This window comes from Haliotis asinina, chromosome 11 (genome assembly GCF_037392515.1).
Source record: "Haliotis asinina isolate JCU_RB_2024 chromosome 11, JCU_Hal_asi_v2, whole genome shotgun sequence".
NCBI classification, from domain to species: domain Eukaryota; kingdom Metazoa; phylum Mollusca; class Gastropoda; order Lepetellida; family Haliotidae; genus Haliotis; species Haliotis asinina.
In genome coordinates, this window is record NC_090290.1 from 56,389,654 (window position 1) to 56,417,503 (window position 27,850).

At 38.3% G+C, this 27,850-nt stretch overlaps 1 protein-coding gene across 2 annotated transcripts in view; it reads right to left on the reverse strand.

Moving 5' to 3' along the window:
- LOC137256179 (ras-associated and pleckstrin homology domains-containing protein 1-like) overlaps window positions 1–27,850 on the reverse strand; it is a 177,669-nt gene that overhangs the window by 59,341 nt on the left and 90,478 nt on the right. The window lies entirely within an intron of this gene.

The following is a 27,850-nucleotide window of genomic DNA, read 5'->3' on the forward strand; positions in this document are numbered from 1 at the left end:
AGCATAGGTTCCTGAAACACTAAAGGGAGTAAACTCTGCATAGTTTATTGATTGCAGTGTTTGGGTACACTCATGCTCACCCCTTCAGTGTGAAACTAGAGGAAAGTCATGGCTTAGGATAATAACTGGGGCTAATCATGGATTTATTTTCATAATCAGCAAATCCTGGCAGTTAAAGGGACACAACTCTGCACAACCAGATGGCACATCAAACAGCTGGGCAAGTTTATACAAACAATAGCTATCATTGCACAGAATTTGGAAAAGAGAATTCATATCAAATTAAATTGAAAGTAACAAAATTGTTCACATATCTTCTAATACCCTATAGTTCCTTTAATTACTCTAAAGCAAAGAAATCTAAGTTGAAAAGGCAACCAAGAGTGAGCTATGACACTGAATATTGTGTCTAGTATAACAGGCACTATGCATGGCCAAAGGAAGTCTTACAATGAAGCTAAAAAAGTACAGAAAAAACTACACACCCAGCATAACTCATTATCAGGTCTGAAAAGAAATGCATACTTTCTAAACTTTACTTTTCTTTCATTATGGAACATTCCCATTTCTCAAGGCAAATATTCCTTCATTGTCCTCTTAAACTTAACAAAATGTCATCATGCCAGATGAACTTAGCCAAACTGTTTCTTTTGAATTTAATGAAGAATTCAAAGGTGAAAATACGGCCTTGTTTTTATCACGATGCTTTATTGACGCGTCATTGCACACAGCAAACACTGAAATGAATGGCAACCTTTTAATTTATGCCAGGGATTAGACTGGTAGTATTTTTCAGGATGTGCCTGTAAATGACACTGAAGTGTAAATAAAGATGCTGTCAGTTGATTCATTGCCCTATCTTCACCTCCATCATCTTGGAGAATGCCAACCAGTGACATTAACATACACCCCACATCAGACACATTATACAGACTAAAAGAAAACCTGGTGGTTGTCTTATTATAAACTCCTTAAAGCCTTACTCCAAGATACAGGCTAACAACAAATATCACCTTTAAAATGGTTTGGTCATGAAATGACTTGAGGGGATTGAACTGACAACCTTCCACTAAGTTCCAATCAGGGAACCTTTCACTGTCCAGACAGGTGCTCTGTCCACAAGGCAGCAGCAGTGGTCACTCTCCAGACAGACAGATCCTTCCCTATGGTGTATACAGCAATCACATCACAGCCACTGTAAGCCAGATACTAGTCTACCACACAGACTCTGAAATACAGTCATTACAGTCCATAAAAGACTCTAACACTTGGCCAGTCTAGATGACTGCAGTTTCTCAAAAGGAAATCCCCTGGCTCCTTTTCATCATATTTTATTCTGCTTACCTCCAAACCTTTTTTTTGTGTAAGCAATATTCATTTCAGTGACTACAGTGAAGCCATGTTCAAGCATGGTAGTTTACAAAAGGAATATAGCACCTTCACTTACGTACATCCAGGCTGAAGTGTGACCACTGATTCCTCTACACACGTGTGGGGTCATGGCGGTCCAGCTATCAGAGGCACTACAATTTGATGATGTGCCATCAACTTTACCCTTATGCGTACCATATGATTATGTTCATCACATGATTATGTTTTTCATATGATTATGTTCTACCATGATGTTTATCATATGATTGTGTTTATCCTATCATGTGACTGTGATTATCATATGATTGTGTTTATCCTATCATGTGACTGTGATTATCAAATGATTGTATTTATCCTATCATGTGACTGTGATTATCATATGATTGTGTTTATCCTATCATGTGACTGTAATTATCATATGATTGTGTTTATCCTATCATGTGACTGTGATTATCATATGATTGTGTTTATCCTATCATGTGACTGTGATTATCATATGATTGTATTTATCCTATCATGTGACTGTGATTATCATATGATTGTGTTTATCCTATCATGTGACTGTGATTATCATATGATTGTATTTATCCTATCATGTGACTGTGTTTATCATATGATTGTGTTTATCCTATCATGTGACTGTGATTATCATATGATTGTATTTATCCTATCATGTGACTGTGTTTATCATATGATTGTGTTTATCCTATCATGTGACTGTGTTTATCATATGATTGTGTTTATCCTATCATGTGACTGTGTTTATTACATGATTGTTTATCCTTAGTATGTTTGTGATATGACTATGATTTAGGTTTGTCAGCACCAGTGTTAAACATCTTCGATGAGCATCACTTTTCTTCATCCTCCCATGCTATGATACAACTGGATACTGTTTAGGGCAGCTGTAAACCCAACTCACTCACTCACTCACTCACTCACTCACTCACTCACTCACTCACTCACTCACTCACTCACTCACTCACTCACTCACTCACTCACTCACTCACTCACTCACTCAGGGTAACTATGTCTACACCAGGACAAAGTTTTCATCACTGCACAGAAATGTTGAAGCATACCATCAGTTAAGCATCACCCTGTCAGTGGGCTGGTTTGTGGCACTGCTGTGGGACATTGTACCGAACATACCAATGTATCGATGCCTGCAATGTGGTCTAAGCCAATCAGTAAATAACAACCGTATCTACATCTCAATAATGTCCTATCTAGTGCATCAGATCCACCAATACCTACAAGGTGGTCTAACCCAATCAGTAAATAACATCCATATCTCACCTCAATAACGTCCTATCTGATGCATTAGATCCACCAATACCTACAAGGTGGTCTAAACCAGTGAGTAAATAACATCCATATCTCACCTCAATAACGTCCTATCTAATGCATTAGATCAACCAATACCTACAAGGTGGTCTAACCCAATCAGTAAATAACATCCATATCTACACCTCAATAATGTCCTATCTAATGCATGAGATCAACCAATACCTACAAGGTGGTCTAAACCAGTGAGTAAATAACATCCATATCTTGCCTCAATAATGTCCTATCTAATGCGTCAGATCAACCAATACCTACAAGGTGGTCTAACCCAATCAGTAAATAACATCCATATCTACACCTCAATAATGTCCTATCTAATGCATGAGATCAACCAATACCTACAAGGTGGTCTAACCCAATCAGTAAATAACATCCATATCTACACCTCAATAATGTCCTATCTAATGCATGAGATCAACCAATACCTACAAGGTGGTCTAACCCAATCAGTAAATAACATCCATATCTACACCTCAATAATGTCCTATCTAATGCATGAGATCAACCAATACCTACAAGGTGGTCTAACCCAATCAGTAAATAACATCCATATCTACACCTCAATAATGTCCTATCTAATGCATGAGATCAACCAATACCTACAAGGTGGTCTAACCCAATCAGTAAATAACATCCATATCTACACCTCAATAATGTCCTATCTAATGCATGAGATCAACCAATACCTACAAGGTGGTCTAACCCAATCAGTAAATAACATCCATATCTACACCTCAATAATGTCCTATCTAATGCATGAGATCAACCAATACCTACAAGGTGGTCTAACCCAATCAGTAAATAACATCCATATCTACACCTCAATAATGTCCTATCTAATGCATGAGATCAACCAATACCTACAAGGTGGTCTAACCCAATCAGTAAATAACATCCATATCTACACCTCAATAATGTCCTATCTAATGCATGAGATCAACCAATACCTACAAGGTGGTCTAACCCAATCAGTAAATAACATCCATATCTACACCTCAATAATGTCCTATCTAATGCATGAGATCAACCAATACCTACAAGGTGGTCTAACCCAATCAGTAAATAACATCCATATCTACACCTCAATAATGTCCTATCTAATGCATTAGATCAACCAATACCTGCAAGGTGGTCTAACCCAATCAGTAAATAACAGCCATGTCTACACCTCAATAATGTCCTATCTAATGCATCAGATCAACCAATACCTGCAAGGTGGTCTAAACCAGTGAGTAAATAACATCCATATCTCACCTCAATAACGTCCTATCTAATGCATGAGATCCACCAATACCTACAAGGTGGTCTAAACCAGTGAGTAAATAACATCCATATCTCACCTCAATAATGTCCTATCTAATGCGTCAGATCAACCAATACCTACAAGGTGGTCTAACCCAATCAGTAAATAACATCCATATCTACACCTCAATAATGTCCTATCTAATGCATCAGATCAACCAATACCTACAAGGTGGTCTAAACCAGTGAGTAAATAACATCCATATCTCACCTCAATAACGTCCTATCTAATGCACGAGATCAACCAATACCTACAAGGTGGTCTAAACCAGTGAGTAAATAACATCCATATCTCACCTCAATAACGTCCTGTCTAATGCATGAGATCAACCAATACCTGCAAGGTGGTCTAACCCAATCAGTAAATAACATCCATATCTACACCTCAATAATGTCCTATCTAATGCATGAGATCAACCAATACCTGCAAGGTGGTCTAACCCAATCAGTAAATAACAGCCATTTCTACACCTCAATAATGTCCTATCTAATGCATCAGATCAACCAATACCTGCAAGGTGGTCTAAACCAGTGAGTAAATAACATCCATATCTCACCTCAATAACGTCCTATCTAATGCATGAGATCAACCAATACCTACAAGGTGGTCTAAACCAGTGAGTAAATAACATCCATATCTCACCTCAATAATGTCCTATCTAATGCATTAGATCAACCAATACCTACAAGGTGGTCTAAACCAGTGAGTAAATAACATCCATATCTACACCTCAATAACGTCCTATCTAATGCATTAGATCCACCAATACCTACAAGGTGGTCTAAACCAGTGAGTAAATAACATCCATATCTCACCTCAATAACGTCCTATCTAATGCATTAGATCAACCAATACCTGCAAGGTGGTCTAAACCAATCAGTAAATAACATCCGTATGTACACCTCAATAATGTCCAATCTAATGCACGAGATCCACCAATACCTGCAAGGTGGTCTAAACCAATCAGTAAATAACATCCGTATCCCACCTCAATAGTGTTCAATCTAATGCATGAGTTCCACTGCAAATTACAAGTCTGTATGAACATGCTAACATGCTCAATGACCAGTGATAGACGAGAACACTATTTGCAAATCAGGAATTTGGCATGACAACATAACTGGTGGTTCCACTGTCATTTTGCCTATTGGTAGATCTATGTACGTACCAAAACAATGAATAAAATTCGGATGTAATGTTGGGAATTGAGGCCATCTGGTACTAAAACAATGACTAAAATTCGGATGTAATGTTGGGAATTGAGGCCATCTGGTACTAAAACAACATATCCAGGTGAAGCAAAACAGAGCAGCAATCTGAGGGCAAAGTCTCTCAGTGATATCTTCCATAACTTAGCTCAGACAGACATAGTTCGGTTAGGTGGCAGGGAAAGCTTGGTTAAGCAAAGCTCAGTCAGATGAAGCTGAGATAGATGAGACTGGTAGCAAAGATCAGGTAGATAAAACTCTGGTTGACTAAGCTCATATAAACCTGGTAGAGGAAGCTCAGCAAGACAAAGTTCAGGTGTATAATGTGTGGATGTTGGTATACAGGCATGCTGACTTCCTGAGACTTGTTACAGTAACATAGAGGTACTCCATAGAGAAAGATGACCTGATGGGCATCAGAGATGTCCAGAAAACCAAGAAGACTGAATGTTCCAGAGAGAAGATTGGACCAAAACAACTTATCCTTACCACTGCTTATACACATACCTGGTGAGAGTGGTAGACATCCATTACATGGTTTCGGTCAGTGCGGGACAGTGGGGTACACTTGTTAAAGTGTTTGAAGACACCGGTTTGATTCCCAACATGCGTAAAATAGCTTAAGCCCATTTCTGGAATATTGCTAACAGTGACATAAAACCAAACTCACTTACACACGATAATGAGTACATGCTATTGTCACCAAATATCATACAGTGTTTTAATATCTTAATGCAGCCAAGACATTTTGGGGATTTGATCTCATAATTCAATCTAATATTCATAAGTATAACATAAGACGTATCTTTTATACAAGATATTTGATTCCTCCTGAGATTCCAGATTGATTCTAAGATAATACTTTCTACACAGTGGATATGTATTCATAAGTTAATGCAGTTATCACACAGTTACACATACAAAATTGTCTGACTTGTCAGTTAAGACACGACCCAGGTTTGAGTCTCAGCCCCCATTCCCGGAATCAGTGTGGAGAAGAATCTATACTGGACAAAAATAGTTAGGGATATATGTATACTTTTAAATTATGAGCAATGATCTATTTATTCATTGACAACCTGTTGAAAAATCAATCATGAAAATACCAAAATCACTAAGTTATTTTGTCCCCTTTGTGACAGAAGAATATACACAATGCATGGCCACAGAAAGATTGATAAGTATGACAAGATTATGTAAATGTCAGAGAAATGGAGAATACACTAACCTGATACCATGTGGAAACGATGTGTGGAGGAAAATAGTTTGAAAATGAAACAATTGGTGACTACCCTATGTGGCTTCCCCGTACCATTGTCACCCTAATAAATGTACTGGTACTGCGTGAAATATCACATTCAAGATTATACAGTAACACACCTTCAAGATTATACAGTAATACACCTTCAACATTATACAGTAACAAACCTGTAGGTGCGCTGGACTTTCGTAGAAATAGTACAAAAAAATACGGAAACTCTCTCAGACTCAAATGGAACTACTTTCAGTGCCTAAGGGACATGCAGGTTTTCAGGGGAAAATGTGTATATGTATTTTGACAATGTTTTCAGCTGTATATCAGGAATATGAGATCAGCTTCTAGATACTCAAATCCCGAACAGACAATGTAGTGAAGATGGCCAGAAAAATAGACACACACTAAAAGAACATTTGTCATCTCTTGTAAAATGAAACATATTTCTTCTTCATAATGCCATTATATTCCACAAGAACCCATCTTTTAAATTACATTTGATTTTAATCATACTCTAAACTGGACACAGAGGAGACACTGCCTAGTCTGTACATTTTTGGAGTATTACGGTATTCAAGTGAGTCTGGCACAGTAGTGTCACCCATGTGCTAGTCGTTGGTGAGAGAGCTAGCATGTCTAGACTACAGCACCACCAAACCTACACCAGAAACAATGCCACACTCATGCATGCATGCTGTTTGTTGTGTAATCAACAGCAGAATTCTCATTGGATAAATTCAAATACGCTGAACAACTTTGAAAATTTTCCTTACACCCTTGATGTTTGTCATAACATTTGTAACATTCTTTCTCCCTATCTGAAGTGTGTTTTGTCCTTTACGATTTGTCAGTGACTATCCAACTGAACTGCTATGTCAAAAGTCAGCAGCAAATATTGACACAGCTCCACCACTAACAAGTATCCTTGCGTCTGCTCCAGACAAGTGGGGATTACACCATCTATAGTCAACCATTTTGACTTTGATTACAGTCCCGTAAACCTCATAGACCTTGAAGTTAGAGGAGGAACAATTTGTTAGTTTCCTCAACAACTGAACCCCCTGGCTGCACTATAACAGGACATATGTCAAGATTCCATTGAACAGGCCAACATGAAAGCTAACTTGCTTTCGGCAAATGATACATATCAAAGAACGTTGAAAGTCATTGCAATGGGAGAATCAATAGACTCCAGCAATTCCGCTGAACTGACAAAGATTAATTTATTCTTATTTTTTTCATGTCGTAACATTTCGGCATCCTCACATCTTTCTCTTTCATGAGCAGGAACAATTGAAAACATGTTCAGGAAGACAAACACATGGATGATATATAATCCCAAAACAAAAGACTGATTAACAATAACATAAAAAGTCAGGATGGAACTCAAAGGCTCACCAACAAACTGGTGAAGACAGCTGAACTGCCATCACCCTGACACCTGACTTGCTGCCACTGAAGCCTAAGAATGAATCGAGGGACAAACAGGAAGTGGTAGGAAAATGACCAAACTGACCATCATCTCACTGCCCAAGGCTTCATCCTGCGTTCACACAACTGCATTGCGGATGAGGTGGCAGGGATTTCAGCATGTCTAGGTCAACTACGAGATTACATTTAATCCCAATAGACTATGTCTGACCCACACAGATCTTCCAAGGTGGGTTTGATTCAGACTGAATACATCCTTGAGGGGATGAGAGATGTATACAGGCCAGAACAACACATCCTGATGCTTATGGAACAGCTGACAGCTAACACAGTTGTGGAGCAGGAAGAGAGTAGCAATGGAAAACATTGAAGAGCAGTGCAGAGCAGTGCAGACCAGAGTGTGAGAGTTGGTTGAGAAGGTGGACAATGATACTAGGGTCTGTACGTGGGCATGTTGGTTGACGACAGTAGGATGTGCATGTTTGGCTGGTGACGATGACTTTGAGGGGTGGACACCCATTTACGTCTAGGGAGGGAGGGGCGTCTATTTTGTCCACATGTGCTACGACAATCAGCCATTTTGTGCATACAAATATTTTTAAATTATGCTTAAAAAATATATGTCTGTGTGTGTGTTGTCATTGATTTTGTACATGACATTTTGTACGTGAGTGTGACAGAGAGGTGTGTTGTCAGGTGTGTTGTGTTGTGGTGCAGGTTTGCGGAGCAAGGCTGATGTCAGTGAGCAATGTGGACATAATAGCATGATGGTGATTCATGTTCAGAAACTAACTGCTGAAATAATTACATTTACATATTTATTCATGCAAAGCACATTATTGTGAGATACAACAAAAGACAATAGCATGGAATATATCTAAATGATAGTAACTATTACAACATGCAAGGAATATTCATTTGATCACACCTGTAAAGTTAACATATTCCAAAACACAAATGAACTCAACCTGTTGATGTTTGAGTGACGTAATTGTATTGTTTGTCATGTCTAATTACATCCTCTTTGGAATTTCAGCAGCGCTGTACAAGGACATGAATATTTATAGATGTGCAATAAGAATACCACAGGTATCAACTTGTCAGGGTCAACAGGAAAGAAAACCATCATCGAACCTCATATCACGCTCATAACAAAGTAATTCAATATAGCTGGCATTCAGTGCAAGGAGGCTGGACTTGACATTAGTTATGTAATCACACCTGCCATGATCTGCCTGCAAGCATTACATCACAAGAACTTGATCACATGCTAGAAACATTGTCAAAATACAATCTGCCACAAAATGTCATCCTTCCCCTCAGCCACAACCTTCTGAATGATCAGTAATATACTGGACAAAATAAGTTAAGGATATTGGTATTTTTATGACTGATATTAAATCATTATGTCACTGAATAAATACATCATTATTCATGATTTCAAAATTTACAAATACCCCTATTTATATACATATATATCAACTATGTTTGTCCAGCATATTTAGGTTTAGAGAGTTCAGTGGTTATCTGGTGTCTCTAATATATAAACAAAACAATATATTTGTAACAACCAATACTGCCTCAGTGACACTGTTTCACAAATACCGCCTCAATGACACTGTTTCACCAATACTGCTTCAATGACACTGTTTCACCAATACCGCCTCAATGACACTGTTTCACCAATACTGCCTCAATGACAGTTTCACCTATACTGCCTCAATGGCACTGCTTCACCCATACTGCCTCACTGAAACTGCTTCACCAATAACTCAGTGACACTATTTCACCAATGATGCCTCAGTGATACTGCTTCACCAATACTGCCTCAATGACACTGCTTCACCTATACTGCCTCAATGACAGTTTCAACAATATTGCCTCAATGACACTGCTTCATCTATACTGCCTCAATGACAGTTTCACCAATACTGCCTCAATGACAATGTTTCACCTATACTGCCACAATGACACTCCTTCACCAATACTGCCACAATGATAGTGTTTCACTGTTACCAATACTGCCTCAATGACACTGCTTCACCTATACTGCCTCAATGACAGTTTCACCAATACTGCCTAAATGACACTGTTTCACTGGTACCAATACTGCCTCAATGTCTCACTTCATTAAGAGCTCTTCAATAGCAGGCAGTACTAGGCTAAAGAGAATATAATACATTTCCGAGACAGTGAGACAGACTACCTGTGTACCAGCTCCGGATTGCACATCTCCCTACCCCCACCCACACCATCTCCCTACCCCCACCCACACGGAAGTATTGGGTCAGTGAAGTGGCACTGTTTATCAGTAGGAACCCGACACAGTTTCAGTCACAGGAACGTGCCGATTGCACTGTTATTGGTTCTCAATCAATGTAGAGGTGCTGCACATCACTAGGGGGCGCTGTCAGTTAATCCTGGTCGTGAAATATGGCATAATGATGGCGCCGTCCTGGGAATGGGTGGCATTAGTGGCTATATCATGATTACTTCTGTTACTCGTGGGACACCCTGAGACACTGATTGAGAATTTGTGTGCAACTTTGGCCTGACCAATACACTAACATGCTGACAAATAGTCACAACAAATTAGCTACCTTTCATCCAGATACTGCCATAACCTCCACAATGATACGTGCTCAACTATTTCTCACTTTTTCTCAATTTAAGGTATGACTGTAGGTAATACCAATGAGGTTGTGCCAATCTAGTTGTCAAAAACGTAGTATCTTAGCAACGGTAGTAGTAGAAGTAGTAGCTTGCAACACACACATTCCTGAATATTTTCAGTCACATCGTAGTAGCTAAATAATGTCACACAGTAGTTGTAGCAGCAGCAGCAGCAGCAGCAGCAGCAGCAGCAGCAGCAGCAGCAGTAGTAGTTTCTGTTGATAGTTCAGTGCCAGCAAACTTTTGGTCCTACATTTCCAGGAAGCAATACCAGACACCTTCTTCTCCTCCTTGCCAGATTTCTTTTCACCAGAGGACACAATCTCCACTTGAACTGCATGACTTGCACACAATATCCTCAGCATGTTTAGACATGAACCTGAACCCTGCCTTCAGCAGACAGCATGTCAACATTCATCCCCGATATATCACCGTTTCTAAATCTTTAACTACTTACTGTATCTGAGCAGATGAATTTGATCATGTCAGTGATGAACTCAAAAACAGACAACTCTGAATTCCGTCAGTCTCAGTTTAAAATTTGTCTTCTTTCAGCCATTCCTCCACACAAAAATCAATAACCTGTCCCTCTAGCAGCTCAGGAATCTTTTGTTCAAATTTCAAACAAAGAACAAACTTAAAATAAAGTTATGAAGACAAATTACCTCGAAAGATGTCCGAAGATTCCTGTTAATCATCATGAATTCTTCCAAATATTATAAATCCATTAAAGCAGTCTGCACATTAAACAATCACTGAGAACAAAGGGGGTGATAGGAGCCATTATCACATGACAATAACCATGGTGTTTGCATATGCATGCAAATCGAGGCAGTCTCCACCACCACACCCTGACCAGACTGGTAATTGGTTTTAATTGGCTTGGTCAAGGCATGGTCAAGACTGGTCAGTTTGGAAAGGGGTCCCATGTCCCATGCATGAGTAATGACTCATACTCACATCAGCAGCTGATCAGGTCTTTAAAATGCTAAACGATGGACACCTTATTCCCAGGGAGAGATGACAATTCTGACTGAACAGTTGTTGGTGTTCAAACCAATGAAACATGACAAAACATCATGGAGCAAGACAGATGAGATACTACGATTGTACAAACACCCTCAGAGGGACTAGTATCACATTTCTATCAACTACTATCACCAGTCAATAATCAATAACAGCTCATCAGACACAGAGATATGTCAACAGACTGTAATGTAAGGAACAAAACTGTATTTGAATACAGCAGAGTGAAGAGGGTTGTCTCTTAAGAAAGATATATACTACAATTTAGGATATAGCAGATAAGGAACTTGTGGCATGTTTTAATATTATCTCAAGCCTGAGGAGCGTGTGATAAGTTTTAACATTGTCTTAAGACATCTAACTATTTTGACCTTAGTAAACATGACTATAATTTTTTTGGGTGTGTTTGATAAGGGGTTTGTGATTTAATTCTTGTCTGTATGAATGTTTGGGTTTCTCCTCTAAACACATGATGATGTTTGAAATCATTGAACATCCCTGAAAACTAACATGGGGTTTGAGAATGAAATATTCTTTCTGATGTCGGTCCTATGCAGTTTTAGTACTGCAAAAATGTAAATTTATCAGAACAACCAGAAACATGAGATGCACTGAATATATGCTTGTTAGACCATCATGACTAGACAAATAAACTAAACAAAAAGAGTTTAGTTTTGTGAGGACAGGAAAAATAACAAACCACTGACATAAGGAGCCTTGTTTCAGTCTAGATGACAAGGCTGGCCCCACTACCAAACATTAACAATGTCATTAACGGTTTGCTGTGAATGGCTCATGATCCAAGCACTAAGGCAGCATCTAGTGGTCACTCCACTGAGGCAGATCATCAATGAAGAGGTTTGTTGCTTGGAATGTTGATCCAAATAAGAACTTTTAGGAGAAATTTGCAAATTCCCTGGGAAACATATTATTTGGCATTAACTAGGAAAACAAAATTTTCTTTAGAAACTATCATTCAAACTATCAATAATTATATTATAAACATGTGTAAGTCTAGGTGACAGGGCAATGTATATTTGTATACTCCCAAGGGAGTTGAGAATATAACAAATGCACCCCAATGATCCACTGACATGAGTAATAATTGAAGTATATCAACGTCTTTGTATATTTGAGCAGTTAAAGATTGTAAAGTGTATTATACATAGTCCATTCATATGCTAATTTAACTCAGTTTCAAAGGGTTAAACAACTGTAACAAGTTTAAAATTCTAAGTTTTGAACCCCCTTGACCTCTGTGAACACCACACAAGTGATGAAATTTCATCTTCCACTTAAGTTAGTTCCATTTTTATGTGAAACAAGGGACCACATCCGAGAAAGTTACAACATCAGTGCGCCATCTTTAGTAACCTGTGTATCCTGTGACATAATTACACTGACCATGTCCTGCCTGGTGCTGGCCCCCAGTGAGCTGTTAACACTGATCTGGTAGATAACAGGCTTAATTCCCTGGACACTGGTCTCTATAGGTATGGATGAAACAGCATGGTGGCAATCAGCTCCACACCTCTGGGTCAATACGGGCAAGATTATAGTAGTGTTCTAGTATTAAAGAAGCTGGCATCCATATACACTTATTCTATAAGATGACAGTAGCTAGTATGATACAGTTTTTATCCTCTTATTCAACGGTAAATATTGACATGCAGTTAACTACAGTACTGACATCCATTTCTTTCATATTAAATAATTACACTCATCTTTAAGTGAATATTTTTCAAAATATTATTAAATTTTTAAAACAATATATATTAAAGACCAAAAGGATCATTTAATATCTATTGAATTAGAATGTTGCACTTTTATTTCCTTAAGGTGTTTGTTTCCTCTACCTTAGGAATATTATAAAATCTATAAAATGTCCCTGAATATCCAGACATATTTTGCTATATGTTTTTAAACTTTAAACTATTTACACATCTATGTCAAAGTGAACAACAAAATAAACACAAATTTGGAAAAAAAGAAATGTTTCATGTTTACATCTTCTATGTAAAACCTTGATAAAAAAAACAGTTACACTTCTTTTGCTATTCCTACAGACGTGTTTCAGGGTATTCAGCATACAGCTGTCTTAGAATATCAACACATCCAAATGAAGAAGTGAGTGATACACCAGAATCAAGCCACTTCATTCCTGATTAATAGCATCTCAGAATATCGCCCCCACAATGTGTCATCCCTGAATCCAATTCCCTTACTGTCCTAATGAAGGATCATGGTCAGTGTGGTGAGTGTAAACATGGCTGGAGACGGAGGTGTTGAAAGTGTTGCCCTGTCCATGATGTGCTGCAGCATGTGGACACTTAAACCAGTGATTGACGATTACCAATAACAACTGGAACAGAAGCCAATCAGGAAGAATGGACAGTGGTTAGTACCTTGGATAGGAGGTGACCATTAATTGATCTGAACACGGACACTCTGCGACAAGATAATGGTACCTTTACATATTATCAAAACAGGAAGTGAGACCATCAGCTGATCTGAACTTATCCACCCTGTAACACGACAAAGGTACCCTTACATATATCAGATAGGAAGTGGCTATCAGCTCATCTGATCCAAGAGTTCTTTGTTGTACAGCAAGATACAGACACATTTATTCATAAACCTATTTCAAATAAAAAACATTCAACACTATTTTATTCACTTTGACATATTGCATGCTTTATCCAAACCACCAACACTTAATTCCATTGCACGGAATGGTTCAATCATTCCAAATTTAGCATCAGTATATAAAAATTCAATTTAACATTTCTTTACATGACATCACATTCTGTTTTTCCTCCATGATTGAATATCTTTATTACAGATTGGTGGATAACATGTAACTGTAATTTTAAAACTATCTTGTGATCTCTAAAATTTGTGTAGTGAATTTTTACTCAAAGCTAGAGAGTTGCTTCCCTTTTCATATCAATCAACTCTGAAGATTTTCAATTACGAAAACTTGTACAAAGATTTTGAAAAAAGATGTCCAAATCTCCATGTGGGAAGTGCTCCCCCTCCGCAAGCATTACCTAACTGTCACCATGGTGAGTAAGTTGTCACTTGCAGCTAACGAGATTTTCCACCTGTCCTGATGTCACGCAAGGACGAGGACATGCCTCCTGTGTGGCATGGCATTAAACATGAGGGTTCAGTACAGACAACAAGCTATGTCTTCCTGTGGAGGGAGAAATTCAGTACGGATACTTCAGTTTTGACTCTTCACTCAGATTATGTAGCCTTAGCGAACATGACCTTTCCTTCCCTTCTCCATGGTAATTACATGTTGTAAGGATGTTACCACGGTGAGTGAAGCAATCAGGACATGAACACCTGGTGTCCTCTAACATTCTCAGCAATCCAGCCAAACAACTATTTTGCTGTCAACATTGGAAAATGGTACACAAAAGGCATGTGACAGAAACAGATGAGTAGCATTTGTGGGGTAAAAGTCTGAGACTGTTCGTAATGCTTCAATTTTGCAACAATTGGAACTGAAAAAAATATACATATATTGTAAACTTTTTGTTTAAGTAAGACTAGCAGCAAACTTCAACAACATCATGAATAGTCAAAACATGAATAACTTCTTTAAACATGAATAGTCCTACAGCCCAGGAGCTGCTCACGTTTTCTATGGATCAGCTGTTAACAATATATAGCTAGAAGATCAGCATTTGCAACAGAGGCCTGTATGCCTGACCTTGAAATAACTGCATGAATTTGTAGTAAATGAAACAAATTAATATAAATTACTATTATAACAAAAACATCAGACAAATGGCAGTGTTCAGTATTTGGGGTGGGGTTAGTTTCATTTTGCAACTATGTATACCTAACCATACTGCTATGTACTGTAGTTCAATACTAGCACTAGAACATACTAGTACCCTGACAACTTACACATTCAGTATGTCAGCCATATCCCTACCATCCGCTGCACTGCCATGTTCTTACCTTACATTGTGAAAAGCAGTACAACAACTGATTTATAAAGTAATTTCTTACAACTGACAGCAACTAGCAAGCATATATGGCCCTGACCTCTAGAACAGTTGTGGCAGATCTGTTTCTTTAAAACAACACCCTACAGCATTATTCCACCCCTTGCTTACATTCTGTGAGTTTCCGGTGAGATTTATGGCCTGAGAAATCCAGATTCCTCCAGTTAGTATTGATTCTTCAAGACAAACCAGTACAGCCCAAACTTGCAACATTTCCAACAGCTGTTACCTTGAATGGGCATCTTGTGTGATTTCACCAAAAATATTACTCCCACACTACCCGAAACATACGTGGATGTAGGCCAGTTTGTTTCTGACACAATATCAAAAACAATATACCTGAAAACTAATTCATTTCCAACCTGGTGAGAAGAAATCATTAACTGCTTGAATGTCGGCAGGTGCATGTGAAGACTAATGCTAGAAGGAAAGCAGTATGTGTTCCAGGAGGAGACAGGTCCAATCTTGACCACACTTCAGAAAGAATGAATGTCTGCTAAATTCACATACCTAGCTCAAATGTTGACAGCATTTATTCAAGTACACAGGAACACAAAAATCAGCCAAGAACGGATCTAGTCTTCGAAGACATTATTCACCACACAAATGAGCCTGACATGAGCACATCTTTGTGATGTTGCTTAAAGTTATAGGCAGAAATACTGAAGTTATATCACCTAATGTAAACAACTGAGATTGTTTGTTTGTTACAACTTTCTGAATTATGCCTGTGATTTGTAAATAACAAAATACGGACTAGACAAACCTGTGATGGTAATCTATGCACATCCACTATGTCACATAATAATGGTTTGCTATGGGCATGTCATAAAACCAATGAGGAATAAGAACTTGCCATACTGTGGGACAGGCAAACACACATACCAATGGGCCATCTCTTGGCGTGAGACCATCATTAAACACATGTGGGACTATCTTCCCAAATACTTGTTACAGTTTGCTTGTGTATACCTGTCATCAGGTGGCATGTTGGAGTGCAGGGAGTATGTGCAACACTGGGTGTCACATTACTACAGCCCATGTGCAGCCATTATCATACTGAAAACAGTCCTGATCCAAGCTGCTATACAGTTTATACACCAACAGGCAAATACAACACACATAACTCAACTTCAAGAACAACTCTTGGCTTTTGATTGGTTACTAGCATCATAACATGGTATACTGTTTCCTACACAACAAATTAAAGAAGAAAAACATGCGAAAACTGAGCTTCAGTATCATGAGACTGGTAGTGCACTATCTACAAACAAAGGCAGCTAAACCACTACACCATCCAACAAAAGATATTTCATGAAACACCCAAGTGGTGAGGCAAAAGTGAACTATTTTCTACCCTTAGTATCCATCCTCCAAATGTCTCTTCTCAAAAAAAATATTTCAAGGTCAACAGTATAATCACTGACCATAACAGAATATGGACCAGACAAACCTGTGATGGTCATCTATGAACATGCATTATGTCACTAGACCAATGAGGAAATAAGAACCTGGCATACTGTGAGACAGGGAAACGTACATACCACTGGGCTACCTCTTTTTCTGAAACCTTCATTCAAAACATGTGGGACTATCTTCCAAGATGTGTAGGAGAAGGATAACCATTTCACACCCTCACTGTCAATCCTCTTATCTCAAAAACAATATTTCAAGATCATCAGCATAATAATGAATTACCAATTTTGAAATATATATTAACTACACATCTATCTCAATTATTCATATCTGATTTCACGATATATAATTTCTTATATGACAAATGTTTTATTACCCAATACATATGACATATACTAGTGGGACATTCTGTACAATAAACTATTCCCTGCCATACCTCAATTCTCCAGATTGACAATACACACAGAGATGATATAACTTATTACAACACAGTGCATACTCACCAGCAGTCTCTGTGTCTCCTTGTCCTAAATGCCAGCAAACCACTCCTCAAATTCCCAACAGTACAACTTCATCACTCTAAATCTCACCTTCAAATAATCTAAGCCATAGACAAACACCAGTTTTTCGTAACCCAATTAACTATTTTTTAACCTTGCTTGAGACTGTTTGACAAGGTGAACATGATGAAAACATGCCTGACAAGTTTTTTAATACCACAAACAAAGTGATTGGTAAAAGAAAAAACATTCTAATGACCTCATTTCTCAAACAAATACAAGTTGTTAGTCCTAGTTGAGGGATCAGTCGACCACCTCTCCATCGCCTTCCGTCATCTAAACAATACAGTTTATACAAACCCAAACAAACCTGCAGAAAGTATACACGAAGGGCAGAAAGGTAAACACTAGGAAGATATAATCATTAACTCGTAGAATCAGGGCCAGAAATAGCTGCCTATCAGTCTCACGTCAACCCTGCGAACTTTTATTTAGTCAGAGGATGTATTTTCTCTCCTTGCCATCTGTCTAGAAAATATTTAGAAACAAGAAATTTTGCAAATGCATCAGGATCATGGAAAAATTGTACTATCACTCCTAAATCAAATTACACAATGTTCAGAGTGAGTGAGTGAGTGAGTGTGTGAGTGAGTGATTGAGTTGGCAGGCACCTGTTACCGATGTCATTCAATTACTCCTTGGATGACCTGTTCCTTTTGTGCTACTTCTACCAATATTCAACATCTGTGGAGGCAGAGATGAAGGGTGGACCTGGAAACAGGTGAAGCAAAGAGCCCAGGAAAGACAGCTTTGGAAAGCTGGCCTTATGTGCTTAGAGCCCGAGGAAGTTTAAGTAAGTAAGTTACCACTGTTCAAACAACATGTGCAGAGGACACAGAAAAAGGCTTCACAAAAGGTTCAGACAGAGCATGGTAAGTGAACACTTCAACCTCTAAGGCACCTCACTGCATCTGCATCCAAAAGATAGATATGGATATCATTTCCAAAAATACTCATAAACTGACATACAAAATTGTAGGTGTCAAAATTCCCTAACAAACATCTGTATCAATCTATGGTGAGTGAGTTCTTACACAGCTGTTGGCAATATTCCAGCAAAATCATGGCAGGGGCCACCAAGAAATGGGCTTCACACACTGAACCCATGTGGGGAATCAAACCCAGGTCTTTAGCATGACAAACCAACACTTTAACCACTGAGAACCTGACTGACTGAGTATACAGTACTTACTGACTTAGTCACACCTATATTGCAGAGGTATGGAAAAACTGTTTTCTCTCTTGCATATCATACCAACAGAAAAACTCCCATCTCTCATCGGCTTACCTGACCAATCCCAACTCAACTACAGTATTAAGTTTGTCTGATAATGGTTTTCAAGGCTCACTTTCCATCAACACAGTCCCAACACTACACACACTTCAGACAAAGTGGTGCACAAACATGTCAGCTCCAGTCCTATAAACATCCAATCACCCTGTAAGAGTTCAATCATATTTCGAGAGTCTGATCATCCTGGAGACAAGGAGCCATCACCTTGGCTTCAAATGATCCCAATAACCGTGAAGACCACACTGTCAAAAGCCACTACCACACATAGTCCCAGTCCATGACCAAGTCCCTGTTGAAATTCTATGCTAAAGTTTTAGTGCAGCCATGAAAGAGGTTGAAATTTGAGTGAACTTTTGGTCTGAATATCTAACAGATTCTATCCAGATATACTCTTGACAACAAAGGCCTCTATTACTGTTCATGACACTCTCAGTTTCCATCCTCCCTGCTGCCAGAATACCCCTTGTGAGCCTTAATCAACTCTATAACTAAACACCCGCCCATACTTTCACACTCTTCCTAAACCTTTCCATTCCCACCTAGCTACCGTCTACCTCCCTTCATCCCAAAGATCCATATTAGAATCGCTCTTCCATAACACATACTAGTCGTCAAATGTGACTAACAAAATTGTGCAGTCACCCTTGCTGATTTGGATGACATATGTCATCATATCCCAATTGCATAGAAGAATGCTCATGCTGTTGATCACTGGATGGTCTGGTCCAGACTTCATTATTTACAAACCACTGTTATAAAATTGGAATACTGCTGTCTTTGACATTCAACAACAAACAACCACAGCGCATCCTTCCACCCTTTTCAAGTCTTACCCTGTAACATTTTCACACCCTTCCAAAACCTGTCCATCCCAACATAAAAAGGACCACCACCACTACCCCCTCCAACCACAACCCTCCATATCTTATCAAGCACTCTCTAAAACTGTTCCACCCTTCCTACACCTAACACCTTCACTCTTCTTCCACATCTGAAGATGCAGCCCAACACCCTGCCCATCCCCTACGCAGACCCCCAGCCCCTCCCCGCTAGCCCCTCCCCCACCAATCATGTCCCTCCGCCTCCCTCCTCAGTGAACACCTCAGTGCTTGTATATCATCCCCTCCACATTCCACCTATTCAGGAATTTGATGGTAATCACTTCTGATTGGATTTCCTGAGTAGACAGTCTGAATCCAGCCAGACCTGAAGCAATGGTGTAATGTTAAGATGAAGGAGAACCATCACAGCCGCTAACATCACGTTATTAATAACATCCGGGGAAGTATATCCCTATCTTGTTTTGAAACATGGTACAAAAGAAATTACCTTGTATGTTTTTGAGGCATTCAGGAATATAAAAAAGTCAAAGTAAACATAATGAATATCACTTGTATATCTTGTTCTAGTGACGTATAACTGTGGCTAAAAATACTCTTTAATGCTCCTAGCTGGTAATATATGACTCCATGTATCAGTGTACTCGTAAAAAACACAATTCTAGGTTTTTTGTTTCAAATCAATTTTGCATGACACAGGGTAATGAAGACGTCAAGTTTTGTATTCTGTGATGAATCTAGTTCTGTCCTGTCCCAACCTTAAAATGTAAACATCACCACAAACAGTAGATATAAATACACATTTTTACCTTAAAATAATTTCATTTAAAATAATAAACAACTGCCCTAAGAGACAAATCCAGAACAAAAATAAACTTTTGACTTACTGGTGTAAGTTTGTTACCTCTTATCTCATGCTGTGTTTGAAATACTGCTTTCCTAAACACTAGGCAGGAAACCAATTAACAGCATATACGTGCTGCCACTCCAACAAAACAAAGTGTCACCCCCCCAAGTGTTAGTTAGTTATCTGATGGAAGGAGGATGGTGCTAGTGCAGACATCTAGACAAGGCACTTCACCACTCGCTCCCTTCCTGACAGACCATACCTATATGCTGCAGTGGATGGAACATTTGCCTGAAGCATCATACCTACAGTTATATTACGGGACTTGTTTTTACCCTGCCTGATGCTTGGCACTTAGGAGATTTAACTATGTAAGGCCATTATCTCTGACGAAATGTCAACAATATTTCACATCACGGTTTCTCACAATCTGGCAGATAACAAATGCTTGTCTGTTCCTGGATACTTGTCAACCTGATGAATGAGTGGGTGGGTGGGTGAATGGGTGGGTGAGTGAGGCTTTTGGGGTTCACTCCCATACAAAACCATTCTCAAGTGAAGCATAAAAAAAATAACTCAAAAACTGACCCTAGGTTTTAAAAAATGCCTTTGCAAAGGAACTTCAGAAACTGTTTTTTTAATATTTCTCACTTGATTCATTTACCTTGACCTTTTTTAATCTCATCATCAATATCACATTTGTTGATCAGATTCAGCGAGGTCATAGTATTCACTTTTTAATTTGATGGAAAATACGTCGATGTACATGAACATTAAAGAACTAGGTCATCTTTATAAATGGGAAATCAATCTACAGAAACTCATAACTCAAGGCACACCCTTGGTCATTTCTTGACAGACTTGACCATATATAACGCACATATGGAAGATGGAATTTCTGCTACAAAGAGGAATTCTATATGTAGATGAAGTTGTAAATAACCATGAACAATCTGGTAAACACGGTGCCATGTGTAGCTACAGGAAGAAGGTATTGATTCACATTAAGTTAACAAACATTAATGTCCTATTAAATCAACATGATACAATTGTGTCTGTCAAGCTTTTATGCATTTTACCATCAATACACTTTCTCAGTATTATACAGAAAGTGGACTTCTATTCTATGTCAGTATTGGTTGATAACAGTTTTGGGGGCTGCTTACATCAAAGTCTGTCACTTTCTATGTCAGATTTCATAATAGGTAATAATGCAAGGTGTTGCTGCATGAGCAAGAGACTTGTCCCTAGTTGCCAATAGAAAGATAATAAACAAACACTATATAACAAATTACTTATTTTTCCAAGAACCTCCTATACAAATGTGAAAAATAGCAAAAGAACATCTCTTCTCTATTTTCACATATCCTGAACCTCCATGTACCTTTATGAAATGTCCATAACCCACCCACCGACCCTTCATGTGTACAATATGCTAGATGCCGCAGATATTGGATTAAAAGTTAAACAAAATCATGGTACATTCATTCATCCAGTAGTGGACAGCATGTAACTGCTCGAAACAACTTTCACCATCAAACAATTACAAATGGAAGAATAGGAAAACAGATTTTAGTTTCTGGAGGTTTTTTTTGTAAGAATGGCAATTAACAATCAAAATTGAGTGTCTTTCAGCTACAAATATCAATACAAAACAGAATTTTCAATAACTGATATTTTATAAATTCCTGCTAGTTCATACTAAAGGAAATGTGTAGCTTTCCCGATACACTTAGACAGCTTAGGGTCAAAACAAACTATCTGTCATGGGTCATCAGGAGAGATCATTTTTCATGCATTTAGTTCCTTTGAAATGCCATCATTTCATGCTTTGAAAAACATATTTTGTCTTCACACAAACTGACTGAAGCCAAAGCTAACATATGGAAAAGTTTAGAATCGAGCCTAATTGTGTGCATATTCAATTTTTTTCTGCGAGCCTTTTTCGGCAAGGCAGGTAACTCTGTAAACCATGCATGGAAACCATGTACCGCTTGTGTCGTAGCTTCAGAGTCTGAGGCTAATATCCCCAAACAAAACGTAATCCTACACCTGTAAGAAGCAGGCAGCAGACAAATCACTTCAGTCATACCCTGCTGTTTTCCTCCTTCCATATCCTATAGTTAGAGTCCCCATGCTAGCTGAAGACATCTGGGCATACGCAAGGCCATATTCAGTTTGTACCTGATATCCTGGGCACCATTGTTGAAAGCGATCATAGCACAATGACAGTCATAAGTCTATGTTAAAGTAAGCCTATGTTAGAGTCACAATCACGTTAGGGCTATGATCACTTTGTGGAATGGGGCCCTTGATAATAACCTCTTGTACCTTACCAACAGTATGTACAGCATATATTTTCCATGTATGATGCATATAATTACATTCACTTCATAGTTTTTCTGTGTAAGTGGAATGTCACTAAATGTCATTATGGGCAATAACTATTGTCCTTTTTGTTGTTATTGTTAGTAATTTTACATTCAGTTTTATATAACACTTTGAACATGTATTTATAATAAAAAATACAATATTTCTCATGTAAAGCATCTTAATGAATGAACATAATTTGTTCACATATATACAAAATCAGTATCAAAGTGAATTGACTAGTGTCAGAGACATGATGGCAGGGTTCACTACTGCCTCTACTGTGTTCCAAGGATCTTTATGAAACAACATGACAAGAAAAGGGGGAATAACAGTTTCATATTACACCCCTGGATGCACTCACTGAGAAGCAACAATGTGTCAAAACAGTGCCAAGGTTTGGGTCCTGTCCTCTGAGCTCTTGACAGGGGTCCAACAGGGTGAATGTTTCTGCTCTAGTTTGTTTATATTGGCTCCATATTGTTTAAGATCTGGTTGGTTAATTTTCTTTCTCCAGATGCATGCAATTTCCATAGGCTATTGTAGCTCAAACAGACAAATTTAAACAAACTTTGGATGACCTGTCTAATAAAGAGTATTTCTTGTGTAAACATGATCTGCTTTAACAGAACGCTGATGCTACAGATTAATTATTCTTGTGCTCAAACTCATATTCATTCATCAATGGAACTAATTTTGGGGACAGTCATATTATCATTGATTTCTTTGGGTAAAGTTAATAGGTAGGAAAAAACTAAAGTAAAACAGACATTCAAGATTTCTGTGTTTGCTCTACGGATTCAGCTTTTCCAACAAACAAGGATTACTGGGTACCTGCTTGCACTGGGAAACCACTCAGTAAAGCAATGACAAACTGTTTTATATGTAATGGGAGCTACCTAGCCCAGTCATCTGTTGCACCACAATTACCTCTGCAGGTCTTCATCCTTCAGACAGAGCAGAATAAAATAATGTTGTCTGAATCCTAGTCTTGCCTCAATTAGATTCCAACTTTGTCAAACATTCTTCAACAGCTGTCTCTAGTCTGTCTCACAGTCCTTGAACCACATTACTTTACCTTCTGCCCATACCTTTACTGAAATTCTATAGCTCTGAAAAGGCAAACGTTGATTTGCTACAGGTTCAGGAGGTTCCTACCAAAGTGAGGCTCCTTTGCAAATGAAATATAGCTGATTCCTTGGATCAAGAACACACTTTTTAAAACACTAAGCATTAGTCTAGCACTTGCCCTTTCTAAGATCATGGGGCATGCATAGATCCACATTAGAACTGAACTTCAGCATTCCATCTGTTGTAAGAAGTGACTAACAGGATTGGGGGGTGGGGTGTCCTTGGTCAGGTTATTTGCTTGTCTGATGTCATCGAAACCCTCAAGCTGTTGATCACTGTATTGTCTGGTCCACACTTGATTATTTACAGATCATCATCAAATAGCAGAAATATTGGAATATTGTGAGGCGTAAAACAACAAACAAACCAAACCTAAGAGCAAGGGTATTTACGGCTTTACTGCCAGGCTGTACTGAATGCTGCGCCCATAGATATATATCAACTCTATCATTCAAGGAAGCAAGTCTAGATAAGGACCCATGCCTGTTATTTTTCTTATAAATTATCCTTTAAACCATTGATTGTTTCCTACGTAACATGTGCGCAAGTCTAGGGGTTCTACAACATTATTACTGTCTAAGATGGATTTCTTTAGGTTCCTCAAGCTATAAAGGAAATGCAGTTAAAAACAAAGTCGCCCATGAACACAACTCCCTACTTTCACCAGAAACAAGAGCACAAATTGATATCAGGAAAAACATTGTTTCATGTTCAAGACAACCACACAACCAGTTTGTGATAAGAAAACAACTGCTAGACGTATGCAACCATCACTCTATTACATGTAACATTATGTTGCTCAGGTTTCACCTCGGAAATATGGACTTTACCAAATATGACTCCAAAGCCTGTAAACAAATATGTTAAATTACAAACACATTTTTAAAATTGTTCATGGCTCCAAGTTTCTGAACAGAAGTTGCACATCGTATATCATCAATCCATCCCTCCATCTTCGAACAACTCTTTTGGAACAGGTGCAACACTACCAGCTCACATCTGTGGGAGCAGTAAGTAATACTATCTACCAGTGCAAGCTGAAGCACCAGATCTCACAACTGGTGTGTCAATGCCGATATGGCCAAAACAGCAGCTAGAAAGACGTCTACAAAGCCATTAGGACGCAAGACTTCAGAGGCAACCATACTTTTTGTGGAAGCTGAGTGTACATGCAGTCTTGCTGCAGAGGCTGGGAGATTTAGATAACAAACGTGGTAGGAATGAGGAATTTCACATTTCTCAGCAGGCTGGAATGTCAGTGTAGTGTGTAGACAGCAGCAAGTCATTCCCTTACACTATTTGGTGATTATGACCCTAAAACATTAGATTCATATTTTTTGTCTGAATATCATTACGCGATGCATCAGATCATTTTGTATGGTTGGGTCAATCACATGTTATCTGATGTGCTAAAAGTTACTGTGCTGAATACTGTCATTCTGGCTATGATCATGAGTTTGAAACCAAGATTTGTGATCATGGTTTGAATGCACCAGTTCACTTGCATGTTAAGTGTACAGGGCCTGGATAATGGCATAACCACAAAACTGTTCCGAGTGGCACAAAACTCGCTTTATGTCACTCACTCACTCACTCTCACTCACTCACTCACCAACACAAATCAATGTTAATGTCTATAATCTCAATTATGTTGTTTGGTCTCACTATGAATGGTAAACAGTCTGACATTTACAGCGCTGTTTAATGAACTGTCCAACAACTGAGATCAGATCAAGTGTTGTACTCCTCCTGTCAATATGCGTTCAATGTACAAAACATATACTACTCAGCAGAAGTTAAGGATATCCTGATTTTCTATAACTTTAGATATTCTGTCATTCCATACAATTCTTCCACATTACAAAGATCTATCTGTCATATAAGCTCATTCTTTCATATCACTATCGTCAATGTGTCAAGGTACGGCACGGCATGGCAGTGCACAAGATCAAGAAATAAGTTGCCTGGGTTCAAAGTTAACAGAATCACAGCATCAATGGTTACATTACTTCAACATGTCATCTTCCTGTTCTATCGAGATATCAAGATCCAAGTCATCCAAGGTGTGGAAGTTTGTGATCAATTAGCTCACTGAGTACCTAATGACTTCCCTTTAATCAGTAACTCTTCAGCATAAAGGGTGAAAGTGGCTCTTCATATCCAATTATTCATGCATTGGTGATTACAGTAGAAGTTTCAATTTCCTTCAATTGGGGCAATGTGCTGAATGTAGATTATGTAAAACTTGATACTTCATAATTATCTGCTGAACAAATTGGAACAATTTTTTAGGATAGTATGATACTGACAGTGATATTTTGTACCCTACTAACTGACTGGCAAGCTGATTATGACTTCACGGAGATTAATAAAAATTTCAGAAGTAAGTCACCACATCCATCTTATGTGCATGAACTATGTCACATGTGCATAATAAAGCAAATTATATCCTAACTTCATAAGCAGCAAACTTAACTACAGTGCCCCATGACCCAGAGATCAACAAAGCCATGTCCTCTCAAAACATGAACGAATAACTTCAAAACTTCAAAACTTTAACAAGCGTTAAGGACACTCTTAAACTTTTCTTGAAATCAACATCAGTACTTACATTTCTCCTTCAGAATGTTGCCTTATATCCTTCGAAAATTCTTATGTTTCTTAAAAGTTTCAAAAAGCCACAGATTGTCGTCTGCCTTAGCCCTCCATTTCACCTCCATGTGTGAGCTCTGACAGGATACAGGAGTGCTATCTCACTGGCACCATGATGCAGCCATGCTGATAATGGTACCTCATTATAACATGTTTACCTCAATATAGCGCCTTCCTCTTGAATGTCTCAGATGCTGCTTCCCCATTCAAGGCAGAGTTCTGATTTATTGACATCATCAGAATCTATGATTGGAACTCTCTTCCAGTAATACACAACCAAGTGGACTCCTTCACTACCCATTATCTCATATACTCCACATGGTTTTGATGTGAACAGTTGAGAGAAAATATATTTGTCTGCTTATTTCTCTGATTGTGATTATATTTATAGCCTTCCTGATGGAAAGATTCTTGCTCAATTTACCATTCATGAGACAAAGGTTTTGTGCAATATATGGCTGTAATGAACAGCAATGTAATAACAAAGATAATGGATACATAGAGTGGGGTGGTATAAGCAATATATCATCAGAAAGAGATGATGGTAGTCTACATCAGACATGACGAAAACTGCACTGAGTGAGGGTGTGAGTTGGCATGCATCTCTTACAAGACATCATTCTATAAGCATGACCTACTTTTTAGCTCCTCCTTCAATTTCAGCATCATACAGACCAGTGTTGTTTTTCTTCACATAAAAATTGACTTTCCCATGCATGTGTTTCTGATAGGTTCAGCAGAAAACACTAACTAACACCTGGTATCATCATAGTTTGATATATTAACACTGATCATGATACAAAGCACAATTTTCGGGCAGAGATTTTTCATGACTTACAAAAGAAATGTGTCACTTTTATTTTGCACACTTTGTGAAAGAGGATAAAATTTCATATTCTGGCTTCATTTTCCAGTACTATAACTAGTTACATACCTATTTTTATTACTTAATCTGGTTTTGAGACCACTAATTTTATTTAATGCGAATAGTCCAGTCTTTGTACAGTATCATGGAAGAAGCTCCCATAAAAAGTCCCAACAGTTGATCATTAAGCTTCCCCCCTAATCAATGACCGTAATTTCAACCAAATTTAATCATCCTGAA